Genomic DNA, 19,288 nt, shown 5'->3' on the forward strand with positions numbered 1-19,288 from the left:
TTATATTTCCTCTATAAATACTTCAACTATAAAATTAAAAAAAAAAAACAATAAAATAAAAGAGAGGAAATGAATATGGTGATTTGTTTGAACCCCACGACGACGGATTTAAAAAGGTTACGCGATTTCCGTTCGAAAATAAATATAATACGATTTCCATTTTGATTGTTTTTAATTAAATCAAATATAAATAAATAAATATATTTAAATGAGATATTTACAATAAGGGAAATAATAAATAACATTCTCCAAGATTATTCTAATTTTATTCTCCCTTTTGCAATTTATATGATTATTGTTTTTTCTTTTTTTTTTTTTTTTCATTTTTATTCTACAATACCATCTGCTTCTTACTTGCATTTTTATACAAGGTGTACGAAAAATTTGTCAAGTCAAATTAATAAGAGATTATTTTATTTTATTTTATTTTATTTTATTTTATTAAAGTGAAAACTTCTTTAGAATGGGAGTGATCTGAAAAGTAAATAAACGGAAACGGAGCTATGTAACGGAGCTATGTAACGAAGCTATGAAACGGCTGCCATACAACATAATGGGAGAAAAAGAGACAAACATAGGATTTAGACTGCGAGGGAATGAGACGGAATATAGCTATACGGACTTATCGGAAAGACCCTACGGACTTATCGGAAAGACCCTACGGAATTATCGGAAAAAACCTCACTACATTTAGGAAAAAACCTCACTACTTTTCGGAAAAAACCTCACTACTTTTCGGAAAAAACCTCACTACGTATCGGAAAGACCCTACGGACTTATCGGAAAGACCCTACAGAATTATCGGAAAGACCCTACGGACTTATCGGAAAGACCCTACGGACTTATCGGAAAGACCCTACGGACTTATCGGAAAGACCCTACGGACTTATCGGAAAGACCCTACGGAATTATCGGAAAAAACCTCACTACTTTTCGGAAAAAACCTCACTACGTATCGGAAAGACCCTACGGACTTATCGGAAAGACCCTACGGACTTATTGGAAAGACCCTACGGAATTATCGGAAAGACCCTACGGACTTATCGGAAAGACCCTACGGAATTATCGGAAAAAACCTCACTACATTTCGGAAAAAACCTCACTACTTTTCGGAAAAAACCTCACTACGTATCGGAAAGACCCTACGGAATTATCGGAAAGACCCTACGGAATTATCGGAAAAAACCTCACTACTTTTCAGAAAAAACCTTACTATAGAGGTGTTTACTAGACTAAAAGAAGTGTTTTGCTACCATGCATTTTTAAGTTACCAGAAGCAACTTGTCTCATTTCTTTGATTTGGGAACTTGCTTGCTGTGTAATATGTTATCTATTTATATATGTTTTCAATAAAACGTATAATAATTGTTGAATGTAATAACAATAATATAATAATAATATTATAACAAATAAACCCTACAATTATCCTACTCCTGATATTCTGCAGTCGTCTCTTTCTCTCGAAACTTAGTTTTTCGAAGGTTTCACTTCTAACACGTGTGATCTGCTGACGTGATATATTTTTTATTTTATTTTACTTTATTTTATTTTACTTTTTTTTTTTTATTATATTTTAGTTTATTTTACTTTTTTTTATTTTATTATACTTTATTTTATTGTATATTATATTATTGTATTTTATTATATTTTATTTTATTTTATTTTATTTTATTTTATTTTATTTTATTTTATTATAATTTATTTTATTCGTTTGCGTTGATTGGTTCTTTTTTTTTTTTTTTAATTTTTAATTTTTTTTTTTAAATAGAACGGATAATAATGCAATTGAAATTTGTTGTTTCAGGTGGTGGTGGAGAAAGAAGGAGAAAAAAGAAAAGGAGGAAGAGAAGGAGGAGGAAGGAGGGTGGTGAAAGATATTTTAGAAATGGCGGAAGGCACGTGTCCATTTTATTGAAGAGAATTACGATAAGCTGCAAGGTAAGTTTTCAAATTTTAATAATAATAATTATAATAATTACTCGTTTAAACCGATTCACATCGTGAACGCATATATGTGCCCAATTAATTCTAATCATTATCCATCACAGGTTTATATATGCATTAAATGAAATTATGAACAAATAGGGGGATGGGGGTGGGGGTGGGGTGGGGAGATGGTGGTCGGAAAAAAAAACGAAAAAAAAACATTTAACGATAAGAATCAGATTTTTCCATTATGTCGTATTCGTTGGAAACGAGTTTAAAAAAAAAAAAAGAAAAAAAAATGAAAACTTTCCATTTATTTATTTATTTATCTATCATGTAGTCGTAAAACTTATGGGTCACCCGTTATCTTAGCCGACGCTTATTATACGGTTTATCATCTCTCTCTCTCTCTCTCTCTCTCTCTCTCTCTCTGTCTATTTTTTTTTTTGGTTCGACGAGGGAAAAGCTATAAATTTAATAGTTCTTGGTATCGAGGGGTGGGGTTTTATGTAGGGGTAGGGATAGGGATAGGGAGATATATGTAAAAGGGTGAAATAGAGAAAAAATAAAGCAGAACTTCTTAGCTGGTATTAAATAGTGAAATTGATCCTTGAGAAACGATGAGACTTCAAGTTTTCTAACTCCCCTATTAGAAAGATCAAAATTCATTTGTTGGTATTAATCCTTTGTGTGCTATGAACGTATATATGCGTTTGGTAAAAATTACTAGCGTGATTTAGCGACTCATATATTTCTTTGTTAATATTAATGTAAATTATATAATGTAATATTTATATTAATCAAATTAAATTATATATTTATATAGAATAAAAAAAAATCTGTAATTATTAAATATAATTATATTATAATAAATTATTTATTTATTATTTTATATTAATAAATGTGTAATATATTTATTACACATTTATTATTGTATTATATTATATTATTATATTTAATAATTAAATTATATATACTAATATTATATATAAATATTATATATTAATATGATAAATAAATTTACAAATTTATTTATATTAATAAATATAAATATAAATATATATTAATAAATAAATAAATAAATAAATATTAATACAATTAATATAATATATAATATATAATTAATATAATTATTAATGTAAAATATAAAATAATAATATAAAAATAAATAAATATTAAAAAAAAATAAAAGTCAATAAAAACATCGTTGACCAACTTATATTATTAATTACATGTAACAAATTTTCACGTATTTTATATTAATTATATTATTAATTATAAATTATAAAATATTAAACAACAATAAAATAATAATAATAATAATAAGAAGAAAAAGAATTATAGTTTTTAAACAAAAAAAGATCTTTTCCAAAAATCATCATAATTTGAGATTGCTACAATTAAGAATAAAACGGGGATGCGAGAAGACTGAAGAGGAAAGTGGGGGGGGGGGTGGATTTAAACAGGATCATAAAATCTTATCGTTATCTTGACACCATATGAATCTATGGGTTGTTTTTGTATTTTTTTTTCTAATTTACGCATATAATTTTTTATCTTTTTCTCATTCATCATTTGGTCTTTTTTTTTTCTCTCCCCTTTGAAAGGAAATACTAAACTCGCGTATTATATAAAAATTCATGCCACCCGTTAGAAAGGCTCGAATACTCTCATTATTTTCTCTTATTTCAAGGCGATCTTAACGATCGTTAATAAATATATGGGCGGTGGGGGGGGGGGAGGTGTGTGTGGTTCTCGAGTAACCGATAAGATTATTTTCTTCGAATCGTTTTGGAGAACACACGAAGAACCCTCCCTTCCCACCCCCACCATCCAAAAAAAAAATAAGAAAAAAAATTGGCTGGAAAGTTAGAAACACCATATAGAAGTCTTATCTTTCTTAAGAATCGAAATTTGAATTTGTAACTCTTTGAAAGTGCTGAATACCTCTAATTAAAATGTTTTTGTAGGAATATAGAATAATTTATTATTATTATTAAATTTTAATATATATATATGTGTATATATATATATTAAATAAAAAAATACAAGAAATATACGATAAAATTAAATATTATAAATTATATTAAATAAATTAATATATAAATTATATAAAAAGAAATATATATATATATATATATATATAAAATTATATTTACTATAATTAAAGTTTTAAGTTATTAAATATAAATTATTAAATATATTTTAATTATATAGTTATATATATTATATTATATAAAATTTTAATATATTAAAAAAATATATTATATTTTAAATATAAATTTTATTATATTAAATTTTATTATATTAAAAAAAAAATTTATATTATTTGCGATTTATATATATTATAATTTTTTATAATATATATTTCTACTTCTTTTTAAATAATTAAAGACTAATAAATATTAATAATAAAAGTTTATTAAACATTAATAATAAAGAAGTATCAAATATGTGATCACAAATGTTGCCTATTGCAATGAACAAAAAATGTCGACGAAATTTTCATCGCAAAAAAAATACAAATTAATAAATACGAGTATTAAATATTATGCGAACAAAATTATACTATATATAATAGAAAATTGTGAAGAAATATGAATGTAATTAAATCAATTTATAACAACCATACACACACACACACAAACACACGCATAAATGAATAAGAAAGATGAAAAAGCATAAAAATTGGCGCGTTTTTAAGAAGAATAGAAAAAACACGAATGGTGATTGGCCAGTGAGTAATTAGAAAAAGTCACGTGTTCATTAGTGGTAGCACGTGGGCGATAGAGGTACCCAATCGGAAGAGATCGGTTCGCTTTTATTGGCCAATCAGGTTCGATTTATGACATGCAATACGTGACTCGTAGAAGGACGCCTTCGTTATACAGCTTGCTTTCTTGCCTGAACGAGAGAAGAAAGATCTTTCTGGGCTCTCACCTCGGTTATATATACAGGGTGTACTCATTTCAAATTGTACCTTTTTGCATAAGTCTCATACGATACTATTTAATAATAATTGAAAAGCAACAAAAGTTCAATTAGTTTATTTAACACTCGATATACCACCATTTTCAATATACCTATTTCTACCACACTAGTCAAAATGACTGGTATATAAAACCAAAAAAAATACCTTTTGAGGCTTCCAGTCTTCATTTACTCGTAAAAAATAACAAAAAAATGTTTAACAAATAATAATTTTATTAGATAAATGGATTTATAAACATTTTGAATTAACAAAACGATTAAATTATTTACAAAAATCAAATGTTACGAAGAAGTAGACATTTTCAATTAAAATGGCGTCAAAACTAATCAAAATGACTGCTCTGGTATATCTAATGTTAAATAAAATTGAAAAAGAATAATAATTGTAGTTTAATAATTATAACGAATGATTTAATTAGAAAGAAAAAAAGAAATTCGTACACAAGTAAAAAGACAAGAAGATTATTATTGACGATGATTTTACTGTAAAATGAAAGAACAATTGACAATAATGCATTTATCTATTATAATCCTGGTCTCGTTTATCCTTTTTCATTCTTTCATACTACTTTTATATTTTTTTTTTTTTTTTATAAACTTTTATTTCTTTTCATTCGTTCGTTCAAACAGAAAAATAAAAAAGAAAAAAATGAAATACAAGAAATATACGAAAGCAAATACACAGAGAACTCCCACGCACGTAGAAAGATAGTATTAAGGGAGATATACAGGACCCAAATAAAAGGTACAAATACACACCTACATATAAATATATATATATATATATATATAGGAAGAGAAATAAGAAAAGAAGAAGAATGGTCAAATCGAGTATCAAAGAATAGTCCTGTCTCGTGAATCATTTATCGAGCACACTCGTATTTCCGTTCAATGAATTCTTGTAATATCCTTTTACCAGGGACCTTCGTCGTCAGTTAATTTTCAATAAGTTAAAGAAAAGAACATTTCTACGGTAGAGGGAAAAAAAAGGGACCCCAAAAATAAAAAAAAAACGGACAAAGGAAATACCAAAAACGTAAATGAAATTTTATCGACACATATTTTTCTTCAAACCTACCATTATTAAATATGTATATATATATTATATTATATTATATATAAATATATTATGTTATATATTATTATATTATATATTAATATATATAATAATTAATATAGTATATATTATTATATTATATATTAATATATATAATAATTAATATAGTATATATTATTATATTAATTTTATTATTATTTATATATTAATTATTAAATTATATATATTTTATATTATATAATATATATAAAATAATATTAAAATATAATTTTTATAATATATATATAACCAACCATTATTAAATATATATATATATATAAATATATTATATTATATATTATTATATTATATATTAATATATATAATAATTAATATAGTATATATTATTATATTAATTTTATTATTATTTATATATTAATTATTTAATTATATATATTTTATATTATGTAATATATATAAAATAATTAATATAATAAATATATAAAATTATATTAAAATATTTTTATAAAAAAATATATATATATATATATATATATATATATATATATATATATATATATATATATATATAACAAATGTATTATAAAATATCAAAGTTTAATTACTTATACGTGTTTTTTTTGTATGTGTTTAACGATAATTACGTCGACCCCGTATTATCTCACATTCACACAACTGACGACGAATCGTTCGATTTTCTTCACACGTTTTCTTCTTTTCTTCAATTCCTCGTATTCCAACATTGTAAACATAGCTCGATCAATCGGTCAATAATTTATCATTCCTTTTTTATTTTCGTTTTTTTTTTTTTTTTTTTTGTTTTCTGCGACACGACACGTCGGAGTCATGAAATTTTCCACAAATAACATAATCATAATTGACAGTAAACGATTGTGCACTAGATTATTACATGCACAATCCTTTTTCTTCTTTCCTCCCCTCGTGTATATATTTCTTTTCTTTTTTTTTTCTTTTTCTACATTTGTCTTTTTTAATCATTATCATTGTTTCAACACTCGCTCTTCTTTCTTTTCTATTCGATAACGATTAGTAGTTTTTATTTCTTTTATTTTTTTTATTTTTTTTATTTTTTTACTTATTCAATATCATTTCTATCTAATTACAAACATCGTGGAGTGTGCACTAATTAGATATTGTCATTCGTTAATTAGAAAACAAAATTGTTTTAACACATTAATATTTATTAATTAATTAATTTATTTATTTTGTTTGTAACATATATCAACAATTTTTATTTTATTTTTTAATTATTTTCGGTTGTATGTCTGCTTTCAGCCACTACACAAGAAACAACCTTATATATAATATTATATAAATATATAATTATATTATGTAAATATATATATATATATATATATATATATATATATATAAAGTAAATACATATTATGTAAATATATATATATATTTACATAATATGTATTTACTTTTTAATTTATTTTATTAATTTAATTTATTTAATTATGTATTACTATTTAATTATATTATATATATATATATATATATATTTTTACATAATATGTATTTTACATAATACATATATAATAAAAATATATATAATAAAAATATATATAAAATATATAATATAAAATAATTCCGGCTACTATGACACCCATGTCCAAATATAATACATCCAAAAAAGGTTAATACAAATTCCCCCCCCCCCCCCAAAAAAAAAGAAAAGAAAAAAATTGATATCTTCAATCAATTACTGAAAACAAACGAACAATTATTTTGTTACATTCCCACCCCCAACACCCTCCCCATTAATTTTTAATAATAATTTAAAACGAACGATTTCTATCAGAAATTTGTTTTATAATCGGTGAGGTGGAGGAGGAGGAGGTGGAGGAGAAGGAGAGGAAATAAAAAGAAAATTATATATTTACAAACATAATTTGTTATTCGTAATTTGTTAAATGTAAATATTCTTAATATGAGAAATATAAATGTCTTGAAAGATGAAGATAAGATAAGAAGATGTTAATCAATGAACGATGGATGCTTATAATACTACTACTACTATTACTATTTACTACTACTAAAGATATTTTAATGTACGTTCGTGTCTCTATAATTATACTTCGAAACATAATCGCTTAAGGGGGCTTTAACATCAAGGATATCATACACGATGTATGTATATTTCATTCTCGTGATTCTGCGGTCTGATTACTTGCTCGATCTGAGATCCATATCTGGTGGTAATTAGGCATCTAATTAAGCCGAACAATTAATCATCGTGCACGTGTGTGAAACACTCGTATCGCACCTATAATCCTATCTATATATATATATGTGTGTGTGCGTGTACGTGGGTGTTCCTCTTTGTATATATATATTATAATTATAATATATATACATATATACATATATATATATATATATATATTAGTAATTATCATTCGTTTTGAAAATCTTTGTCGATATTTCATTTTCCGTATTTATTTCACATTTTGATTAATACATTTATTCATTTAAAAGATACAAATATAAAAATATTATTATTAATATTATTAAAGTGAAAACTTCTTTGTTTCTTATTTCAATTTATGAGTCTACGAACAATTCAATCAATGCATAAGTGTAATAACAAAAATTTAATCAATTCACGAGTCTTAGAAAAATTCAATCAATGCATAAGTGTAATAACAAAAATTTAATCAATTCACGAGTCTACGAAAAATTCAATCAATGCATAAGTGTAATAACAAAAATTTAATCAATTCACGAGTCTTAGAACAATTCAATCAATGCATAAGTGTAATAAGAAAAATTTAATCAATTCACGAGTCTACGAAAAATTCAATCAATGCATAAGTGTACTAACAAAAATTTAATCAATTCACGGAGTCTACGAAAAATTCAATCAATGCATAAGTGTAATATCTAAAATTTAATCAATTCACGAGTCTACGAACAATTCAATCAATGCATAAGTGTAATAACAAAAATTTCATCAATTCAGGAGTCTACGAAAAATTCAATCAATGCACGAATGTACAAACAAAATTGTTTTCAATTTATGAGAATCAATGAGCTACGAAGAAATTCGTCAATGCACGAGTCTTAGAAAAGTTCAGTCAATGCTCATTGATCATTGACGAATTTCTTCGTAGACTCATTGAATTTTTTAGAAAAATGCAAGCTCTCCGATCATTGACTAATTTCTTCGTAGACTCATTGAAATTGTTTTGAAAAATGAACGAGTCCTCGGTCATTGACCAATTTCTTCATAGACTCATTGAAATTTTTGAAAAATGCAAGCTGTCCGATCATTGACTAATTTCTTCGTAGACTCATTGAAATTTTTTGAAAAATGAACGAGTCCTCGATCATTGACTAATTTCTTCATAGACTCATTGAAATTTTTGAAAAATGCAAGCTGTCCGATCATTGACTAATTTCTTCGTAGACTCATTGAAATTGTTTTGAAAAATGAACGAGTCTTCGATCATTGACTAATTTCTTCGTAGACTCATTGAAATTGTTTTGAAAAATGAACGAGTCCTCGATCATTGACTAATTTCTTCGTAAACTCATCGAACTTTTTTGAAAATCAATCACATGTTATTTTTGTTTTTATAATAAATAAATCCTACAATTATCTTACTCCTGATACTCTGCATTGAATTTATTCTCTCGAAGTTTGGTTTTTAAAAAGGTTTCACTTCAAACACTTGTAATCTGCACACGTGATATTTTTATTATTATTATTATTATTATTATCATTATTATTATTATTATTATTATAGATATTTGTTAAATAGAATAATTAACAAAAAAAAATAAACATAAAAATTCCCAAGAAATCGAATGGGTGTTGTTCTACCCTTCGAAGTTTTCAATGAAAATTACCTGACCATTAGAACGCACATCCACATCCACATACGCACATACACATACACACACCAAGAAAGAGAAAGAGAGATAGAGAGAAAAAAAGGGTTGAAGGGAGAAAGAGAAAGGGATAGTCGCGCGGCCCTTTTGCACACTTAAATAAATAACCGCGGTTGGTGCATCCCGCGTGTGTAATTACGCGTGCCTAACTTGCATCATATACGCACATGCTTAAACACATACACATGAGTCTATACTCATACATATGTACGTACACTCGTATGAAAGAAGAAGAAAAAAATGGAAAGTATAGGAACCAATAGAATGAGATAGAAATACATAAAACTTCACATACTTGCAAACACATATTACAACACACACATACATCACATAAATACATACATAAATACACAGCTGTAAATGTACTCGTATGTGTGCGTGTGTGTGTACTCATATGAAAGAGAAAAACAGAGAAAGATAGGAAGAATTTCACACACATAAGAAACTCATACACACACACACACACACACACACACACACACACACAAGAATATATAAAATGTGTATACTCGTATGAAAGAGAAAGAGAGATAGAAATAAAAAGGGACGGGTTCTTGGCGTGCATTCTGCGAGTAATCGTTAGAGAAACGTAGAAGAAGAAGAAGAGGAAGAAAAAGGATAAAAAAAAAAAAAAAGGAAAGTGGGAACCGATAAAGGGTTTCTGGAATGCTGGTACTAAATTATGTTCCTTTAAAGGAATGAACATTGGAGAGATAAGCCTGTCGTTTCGTCGCTGTCTCTTATACGCTACCTCTCTAATACCAACTTCACTTCTATTTCCCTATTTTCTAACTCTAATTAAAGTAATTGGATATTTAAAAAAAAATAAAATAAAATATGAAAAATGAAAAATGATCAAATTGAACGATTTGAATTGTGTTAGTTTGTTTTTTTATATAATACAATTTTTATATTTATATATATATATTTTTAATTATTTCGTTGTGTGGTAGATTTTATATTAAAAGTGTTAGATCTTCTTTAATCTTTAATAAATATTAACAATATACAATACAATAAAACAATATTAATATAATATAAATATAATATAAATATAAATTAACAATATATAATACAATATAACAATATTGATATTAATAATACCTTGCATACTAAATATATATATTATTATATATTTTATTATTATTATATATTATTATATATATTATTTTTAATAATATATATATATATATATATATATATATATATATAAAATAATAATGAAAATAAATTTTAATATATTATAAATATAATAAAAATTGAGTATGCAAGGTAATAGAGATAAATCATCAATTGACAATTCCGTACACACACATGAGTTATGAGTATATATATATATCTATATATGTATATATGATTTTCTCTAGACACGTGAGTCATTGATAAACGCATAAATCATTGATGAATTTAAATGCTACTCATCGTTTATTCTAATAATCGTTTATTCATTGAATCCGTTCATTCAATGAACTTTTAATTAGACAATAATGAAATTAAAGAATGAAAGATCGAAATAAATAAAAGAAATAATTGATAATACTTAAATATGATTCCACACATGAAGTGCAAATCTTAAGTTAATCTTTTGTGTATTATTTTATTAGGAATACTATTACATATATATATAACTTGGAAAAAAAAACACGTCTATATATATTATACATTATATATAATATATACACTACTACTATTATATATTACATATATTACATAACTACTACTACTATTATATTATATATAATATATAGTACTATATTATATTATATATTCTATATACTATTATATATTATTATATATATTATTCTATATATAGTACTATATTACATTATATACTATATATTATTATATATATTATATTATATATAATAGTATTATATATATACTTATATATATATATAATATATCCTAATATATCCTAATATATCTTTATAGTATCCTAATATATAACACAATATATATATATAATAAATAAAGTATATAGCATATATAATAGTATAATGTATATATGTAATATATCCTAATATATCCTTATAGTATCCTAATATATACTTATATATATATATGTAATAGTATTAGATTTTGACGAAGTTAAATGAAAATATAAAAATGGAAGTGCCTCACCCTGTATATATCCTGAGGGCTAGCAAGCAAGCAAGCAAGCAAGCGAGCAAGCGAGCAAGCACGGAGAGCTCTTAGAAAGGCCAATAATTAAGGTAATGGCTACTTTTCAAGTGGATTTCCGTGTGGCTCGATCCTCTCGCTCAGCCTCCACCTCCACCTCCACACCCCCTTCTTCATCCACCTCCATCTCTCTCGTCCTTTGGATTCTCCTACTCTGCCGATTACGGTCACGAAGGGCTCCGCCAGTTTCCACTCCTCTTCTCTTCTCTTCTCTTCTCTTCTCCTCTTTTCTGTTCTGTTCACTCTTTTCTTTTCTTTTCTTTTCTTCTCTTCTCTCTTCTCTTCACTTCGTTTCTTCTTTACCTTTACTCTTTACTTTGCTCTACTCTCTTCTTTTCTCTTCTTTTCTCTTCTCTTCTCTTCTCTTCTCTTCTCTTCTGTTGGGTTTCTGTTGTGTTGTGTTGTGTTGTGTTGTGTTGTGTTCCTTCCCACCCCCACCCGGTATATAACCTCCCACCATCTCAAATCATCCCTACGTCTCTTTCTTCATATATACACCATGGTAATGTTGTATCTTTCTATTTTTCATAGCCGGTTCCGTCTTTATACCATGTCTCGACCATATCCGTCTTCTTCTTCTTCTTCTTCTTCTGTTTTCTTGTTTTTATTTATTTATTTATTTATTTTTTATTTTTTGTTCTTAGTTTTGTTTTACTCATTTCTTTTTGCTTCTTACTTTTACTCTTCTTCTTCTTCTTCTTCTTCTTCTTCTTCTTTTGCTTCTGCTTCTTACATTTCTTCTTTTTCTTCTTTTTCTTCTTATTCTTCTTCTTATATTATTTCTTCTTTATAAACTTTTTACAATTCTTTTGAAATGATTTATATTTTGTAAACTTTTATCTCTTGTTCATCTCCTCTTTTCTTACACTTACACATTCTTTTTATCTCTCTCTCTCTCTCTCTCTCTCTCTCTATCTCTCTGGAATTTTCTCTTTAATTCTCGATCGATATCTCTCGATAATTCTGACTATACGAAAAAGGGTGGAACCAATTGCAAACCCAGCACACACACACACACATGTCTCTTATCTACGAGTTTACCTCTTATCTTTTATCTTCAAATTATTTCATCCCTCTTTTTATCTTTCTCTTTCTCTTTCTCTTTCTCTTTCTCTTTTTCTTTTTCTTTCTCATATTTTACATTATTAATACCATTTGCATTAAACAATTTTGAAACAAATAGTTCTTGACGTGTTTTTTTTCTTTCTATTTTATTTCATTTTAATTTTTTTCTGTTTTTTTTTTTATATAGTCTTTTTATCTACTTGATTTATCTTCACTTGGAATATATTTGTACGCTTGTAACTCATTCATTTTATCTCAATGATTTATTTATTTTTTTTTTTTTTTTTTTTACATCCTTTCTTCTTTTTCTTCTTCTTATTTTTTCCCCCCATAATTTTTGTCTATCACGTGTATGTATGTATATATATATTTATCTATTTTTGAATTCGTTCTCGTTATATTATCATATTTAACGAGAATGATGTGTAAGATGTTAATCGAGAAAATGCGAAATAAAAATTATCTAAATGTATTCATAAATTTTGGATTATCTTGAAATATCATTTTTTTTTTTTCCTTTTTTTGGATGAAACAGGGAAACAAAAAACACATTAATCATTTTATATTCATCTTCTTACAAAATCAAATTCATCCTCTTACAAAATCAAATTCATTTTCTTACAAAATCAAATTCATTTTCTTACAAAATCAAATTCATCCTCTTACAACAAAATCAAATTTATCTTCTTAAAAAAATCAAATTCATCTTCTTACAAAATCAAATTCATCTTCTTAAAAAAAATCCAATTCATCTTCCTACTAAATCACAAAAGAATTTAGAAAAAATAATAAATAAATAAATAAATAAATAAATATAAATGGATTATGAGAAAAGAATAAAAAATGATTTACGAAATGATCATGCGAAGAAATTTAAAGGAAAATAAAAAAAAAAGAAATAACTTATGCAGAAAGATAAGATAAGATAAAAAAATCATCTCTGATCATTCAGAGACAAGGTTTTTTTTTTTAGAATCACAGATAAGAGAAAAATGATGTAAAGAAATAAAAAGAAAATATATTTTACCGAGACAGATAGATGATCATCAAGCGAGGTCGATCTATCGTTCGATCGATCCTTCGATCCTTCGATGGAAGAACGAATCCTTTATCTCTTTTTTTTTCTTTTTACTTTGTTGCTTTCAAAGAAGACGAACAAAACGATGAAGAAGAAGAAAAATATGAAAATTATGAAGTAGAAAATGAACAAGTTCAATATGAAAATGTGAAGATGAAAAAGATGAAGAATAAAATAAAGAAGATGAAGAAGAAAAAGAAAAAGATGAAGAAGAAAACGAAAAAGATGAAGAAGATGAAGATGAAAATGAAAAAGATGAAGAAGATGAAGAAGAAAATGAATAATATGAAAAAGAAAATGAAAATTAAGAAGATGAAGAAGAAAATGGAGAAGATGATAATGAAAATGAAAAAGATGAAGAAGATGATGATGAAAATGAAAAGGATGAAGAAGAGGAAAAAGAAGATGAAGAAGATGAAGATGAAGGTAGAAGAAAAACGTCTAAGGACGATTACAAGGAGTACGATGAAGAAGAAGAAGAAGAAGAAGAAGAAGAAGAAGAAGAAGAGGAAGAAAAGAAAATGAGAAAAGAGAAAAGAGCGATGGTCGCGATAGAATCTGACCGAAGAGAGAACCGCAATGGAAAAAGGTTTTAAACGTATACGAAACGTTAACGTCGTCGATAGCATCTCTCCTCACTCTATCTCTATCTTTTTCTTTCTTCTTCTTCTTCTTCTTTCCTTGATATATACAGGGTGCATCAAAAGTTTCTAGATAGGTCAACTATTTCGAATAAATAGATCGAAAACTCATAGCTTTATATTCAATATTAATATATTACTTTTAAGATGAATTTCTTTTTTTTTTTTTTTTATTTCATTGACACATCATATCTCATAATTATTGTACATGGGGTGGTTAATTTCATTATGGATATAAAAAAAAAAAATGTTGAAAATTTGACGAAATCATTTAATTCATTTTAAACTCATTTTGATGAATGTATAAAATTATCTAACAGATAAATTCAGAATAATTATTTTTAAATGAAAACGTTAAACAAAACATTTATAATTTATATAATTTAAATATTAATTGGATTTTTAGACATTTAAATTGAATTTTTTTTTTTTTTTCTTACAAATATAACAACAACAACAACAAAAACAAAATAATTAATAAAATTGTTAAGTTCATTAAAATAATTCTCAATATTTTTCAAATAATAAATAATAATTAATTGAAAAAATTATTTGAATCATTTTGATCTACCTAGAAATTTGTGACCTTCACCCTGTATATATATACATAAATATATATGTGTGTGTGTGTGTGTGTATGCATCTCTTTCTCTATATTTTTTTATTCAATCTCTCGTACATGAAAGCACAGCAACGACCAAGACTCTACAGTACAGATTCTCTGACGGAACTTAACAAAAAAACAAAAAAAATAAATAAAATAAAAAATAAAAAATCTTTTTACATCTGATTAAAGAACCGATCTCGGTAAAGAATCTTACTTGCAAGTAAGATCACCTATTCTAAATAATGCACTATACCTTGAAAGGCATAACGATAGCCTTCTTTTTCTCATCTGTTTATTTTTTAATTTAACAACAATAATAATAATAATAAAAAAGGTACAATAATTTTTCCAAGATAATTAAAAATAATTTTAATATTTTTTAATGATTTTATTCTTTGATCATTTTCCAATTTCTATTATAGTTTTTATTTAAAATAATTTATCATTTATATGAGTATATACAACATAATTATATATACATAATATACATTATATAAAGAACAATTTATATATTTAATTTTATATATATTATAATTTATGTATTTATATATAATATATAAGTATAATTGAATATATAACAATATACATACAATATATATATAAATTTTTGTATTTTATGTAATATTATAATACTATCTACATATATTAATATTAAAATTTATTATAATATATTATTATATTATTTATATTAATATAATATTTATTTATTTATTATAATATATATTATATTTATATAAAATTATACTAATATTATAATATATTAATATATTAATATAATAATATAATATTATATAATTATTATATATATATATAATTAATAAATATTTTATATATTTATATGTAATATATATAATATTATAATATTATCTTATATATATATTATTAATATTATTAATAATAATAATAATAATAATAATATATTATCTTTATAAATTAGTATCTTTATTGCAAAAAAAATGAATAACCATTATCCTGATAATAATAATAATTATCATCATCATCATCACCATCATCATCATTGTCATCATCATGGTTGTCGTCATAGGAAAAAGGATATTTTTATCAAGGACAAATTGTGATATTTCAAACAATTTTCTTCCTTTCGTTCTTTCCCATATTTGTGTGTGATACCCTTTTTTTCTTTTTCTATTCTTTTAAAATATTCTTGTTTTCGAAAGAGTGAGTAATAGAACACACAACACACACAAGTATTAAAACAGAGGATTCCCATGGTGCACGGAAAATTAGAAGCACGCCGATTCCATGGGTATATATATATATATATATATGACAAGATTATACGCCATGGTGAGCATACTCGGCCATTGTTGCCATCGAAAATTACACTCTTCAAAATCCATTGTAAAAGATTGTAGGTCCCGTCTTTGGATTTTCTTCGACGATCATGAATCACCACCCTTAACATCCCTTATATAAAATAATAATAATAATAATAATAACATATTTATAATTAACCTTTTGAATACTATGAACGCATATTTGCGTTTATTAAAAATTATCAGAGTGGTCTATTGACGCATTTGTATTTGTTCATATTAATGTAAAATAATGTGTAATGTTTTTATTAATTATATTCAATTATATTTATAAAGAAAAACTTTAATTATTTAATATTTTATATTATTATTATTTATTATATATATATATAATAAAAAATATATTTATATTAATATTAAATTTTTATATATATTTATATATATAATATTATTATATTATTTTATTTTATAAAAAATAATAATATCTTTATTATTTAATATTAATATTATTAATATTAATATTATCATATATTTATATATAATTATATTATTATAATTTCATATTTATTATAATATAATTATATTTTATATATATAATATTTAATATATAAAAATAATATTATATATTATATTTATAATATAATATTATAAATATTATATATATTTTATTATATATTATAAATAATATATTATTATTATTATTATTATTTTATATTATATTTTAATTTGTTATTAGAATCTAATATAATAATAAACAATTCCGTTTATACAAAATATTTTAGGTTACAGTATTCAACAACTCAAAGGGTGTTAATTAAATTATTATTTATAACTTCAATTTGAATGTTATTTAATAATCGTTTGCAATTGTTTTTTAATAAACAAGATTTCATCGTCAACATAATTATTCATTATTTTAATAATAATAATGCATTATAAAAATGTATGATTATATTAATAAGTAATAAATATGAAATTTATCGCGTGAGAGAAAAAAGAAAAGAAAAAATAAATTATTAAAAAAAAAATGTCAACACGAATTAATCCATCACATCTAATATATTTATGTAGTTATATCTTCTTCTTTTTTTTCTGTTCTTTTTTTTTTTTTTATTCATTTCTGTATACGTAACATAGAAGTTATGCAAATGGCGGACTTCGATCGACGATAAACAGCCATTCTTTTTCTTTTTTTCTTTTTTTTTCTTTTTTTCTTTTTCTTTTTTCTCTTTTGCCTTCTGATTCAATGATATACTCGATGTAAAATTTTCGGTATTGACGTCAATCAATTCCCTGTCATATATTATAATGAAGAAAATGAATGTATTGGTACAATATCTAAAGAATTGGAACATATTATCGGATTCACATATTCTTATATATATATATATATATATATATTTTTGTAAACTTTATTAACATTTTTCTTACTCTCTCTCTCTCTCTCTCTCTCTCTCTTATCGAGTAATTTCTATATAAATAAAATAAAATAAAATAAAATAAAATAAAATAAAATAAAAATACGTTAAAAATATTTCATGTATTCGAAACGAGTTGATAGTATGACTCATGTGGTGGATAATCGCAATTCCAAGAAAATGTTTCGCGTGCTTGAAGATACGAAGAGATGTAAAGGAAGAAAAAAAAAAAAGGAAAAAGATAGAAAATGCAACCGAAAAAAAAAGAAAGATATATATTTTTAAAAAATCAGTAAAATAAAAAGAGAAAGAGAGAGAGAGAGAGAAAGAGAATGTTGCAAGAGAGAGAGAGAGAGAGAGAGAGAGAGAAAGAGAATGTTGCTAGAGAGAGAGAGAGAGAGAGAGAGAGAGAGAGAGAGTGAACGTCATGCAAAGTATAAAATTTTATGAAATTACGAGGAGATAAGTAAGTATTCGAAAAAGTTATAGGGGAATTTGATTTTTTTCTTCTTTTGTTGTTTCCTTTTATTTATTTACTTATTTTTATTGAATTTTCTCTTCCTTTTCATGGAATATATCAATAGTTTATTGGAAGGATAATTAAAGCGTATAATCCTCTTGGTGTAGGACGATTCATTCCTCGCTTGAATTTGCTCGTACGTTCGATAAGAACTACGATAGTTTTCGTGTCACAGTGAAACAACCTCTCCTCTCGTGTAAGTAATTTTCCACGAGAGAATAATTGCCTAGAAAGATTACTATCGTAAGTAACCAACCAACCAACCAACCAACCAAGTAAGTAAGTAAGTAAGTAAGTAAGCAACAGACTAACCAAGCAAGTAAGTAAATAAGTAAGTAGGTATCCCATAGGTGTTACGTTTTGCAACCACTTGCTTGCAATGTTAAACTTAATAAAGGTATTACTTTTCATTTGAATAAATTCATTTTTCCTTTTTTTTTTTTCTTTCAAAATAACACTTCAATTTATTTGAGAGAAAATAAATATAAATGCAACAATTTATTTTATATATCCGTTATATTGGCTAATAAATAATATGTCTTACACACACACACACAGTATTTTTTCTTATTATACTCATATAATACTGTAATGCTATAATAATAT

General features: G+C 24.7%; 1 protein-coding gene across 8 annotated transcripts in view; it reads left to right on the forward strand.

Annotated features, from left to right (window-relative positions):
• Ntan1 (N-terminal amidohydrolase 1) overlaps positions 1-19,288 on the forward strand; it is a 47,715-nt gene that overhangs the window by 17,376 nt on the left and 11,051 nt on the right. For all 8 annotated transcript variants that reach the window (XM_089179641.1, XM_089179643.1, XM_089179644.1 and 5 more), the window contains exon 3: positions 1,805-1,938. The gene's annotated coding sequence lies outside the window, so the exon portion shown is untranslated. The remainder of the gene's footprint in view (positions 1-1,804; positions 1,939-19,288) is intronic.

Source organism: Polistes dominula, unplaced genomic scaffold, assembly GCF_049000335.1.
Source record: "Polistes dominula isolate Pdom_NZ unplaced genomic scaffold, Pdom_raw_medaka contig_27, whole genome shotgun sequence".
In the NCBI taxonomy this organism is placed as follows: Eukaryota; Metazoa; Arthropoda; class Insecta; order Hymenoptera; family Vespidae; genus Polistes; species Polistes dominula.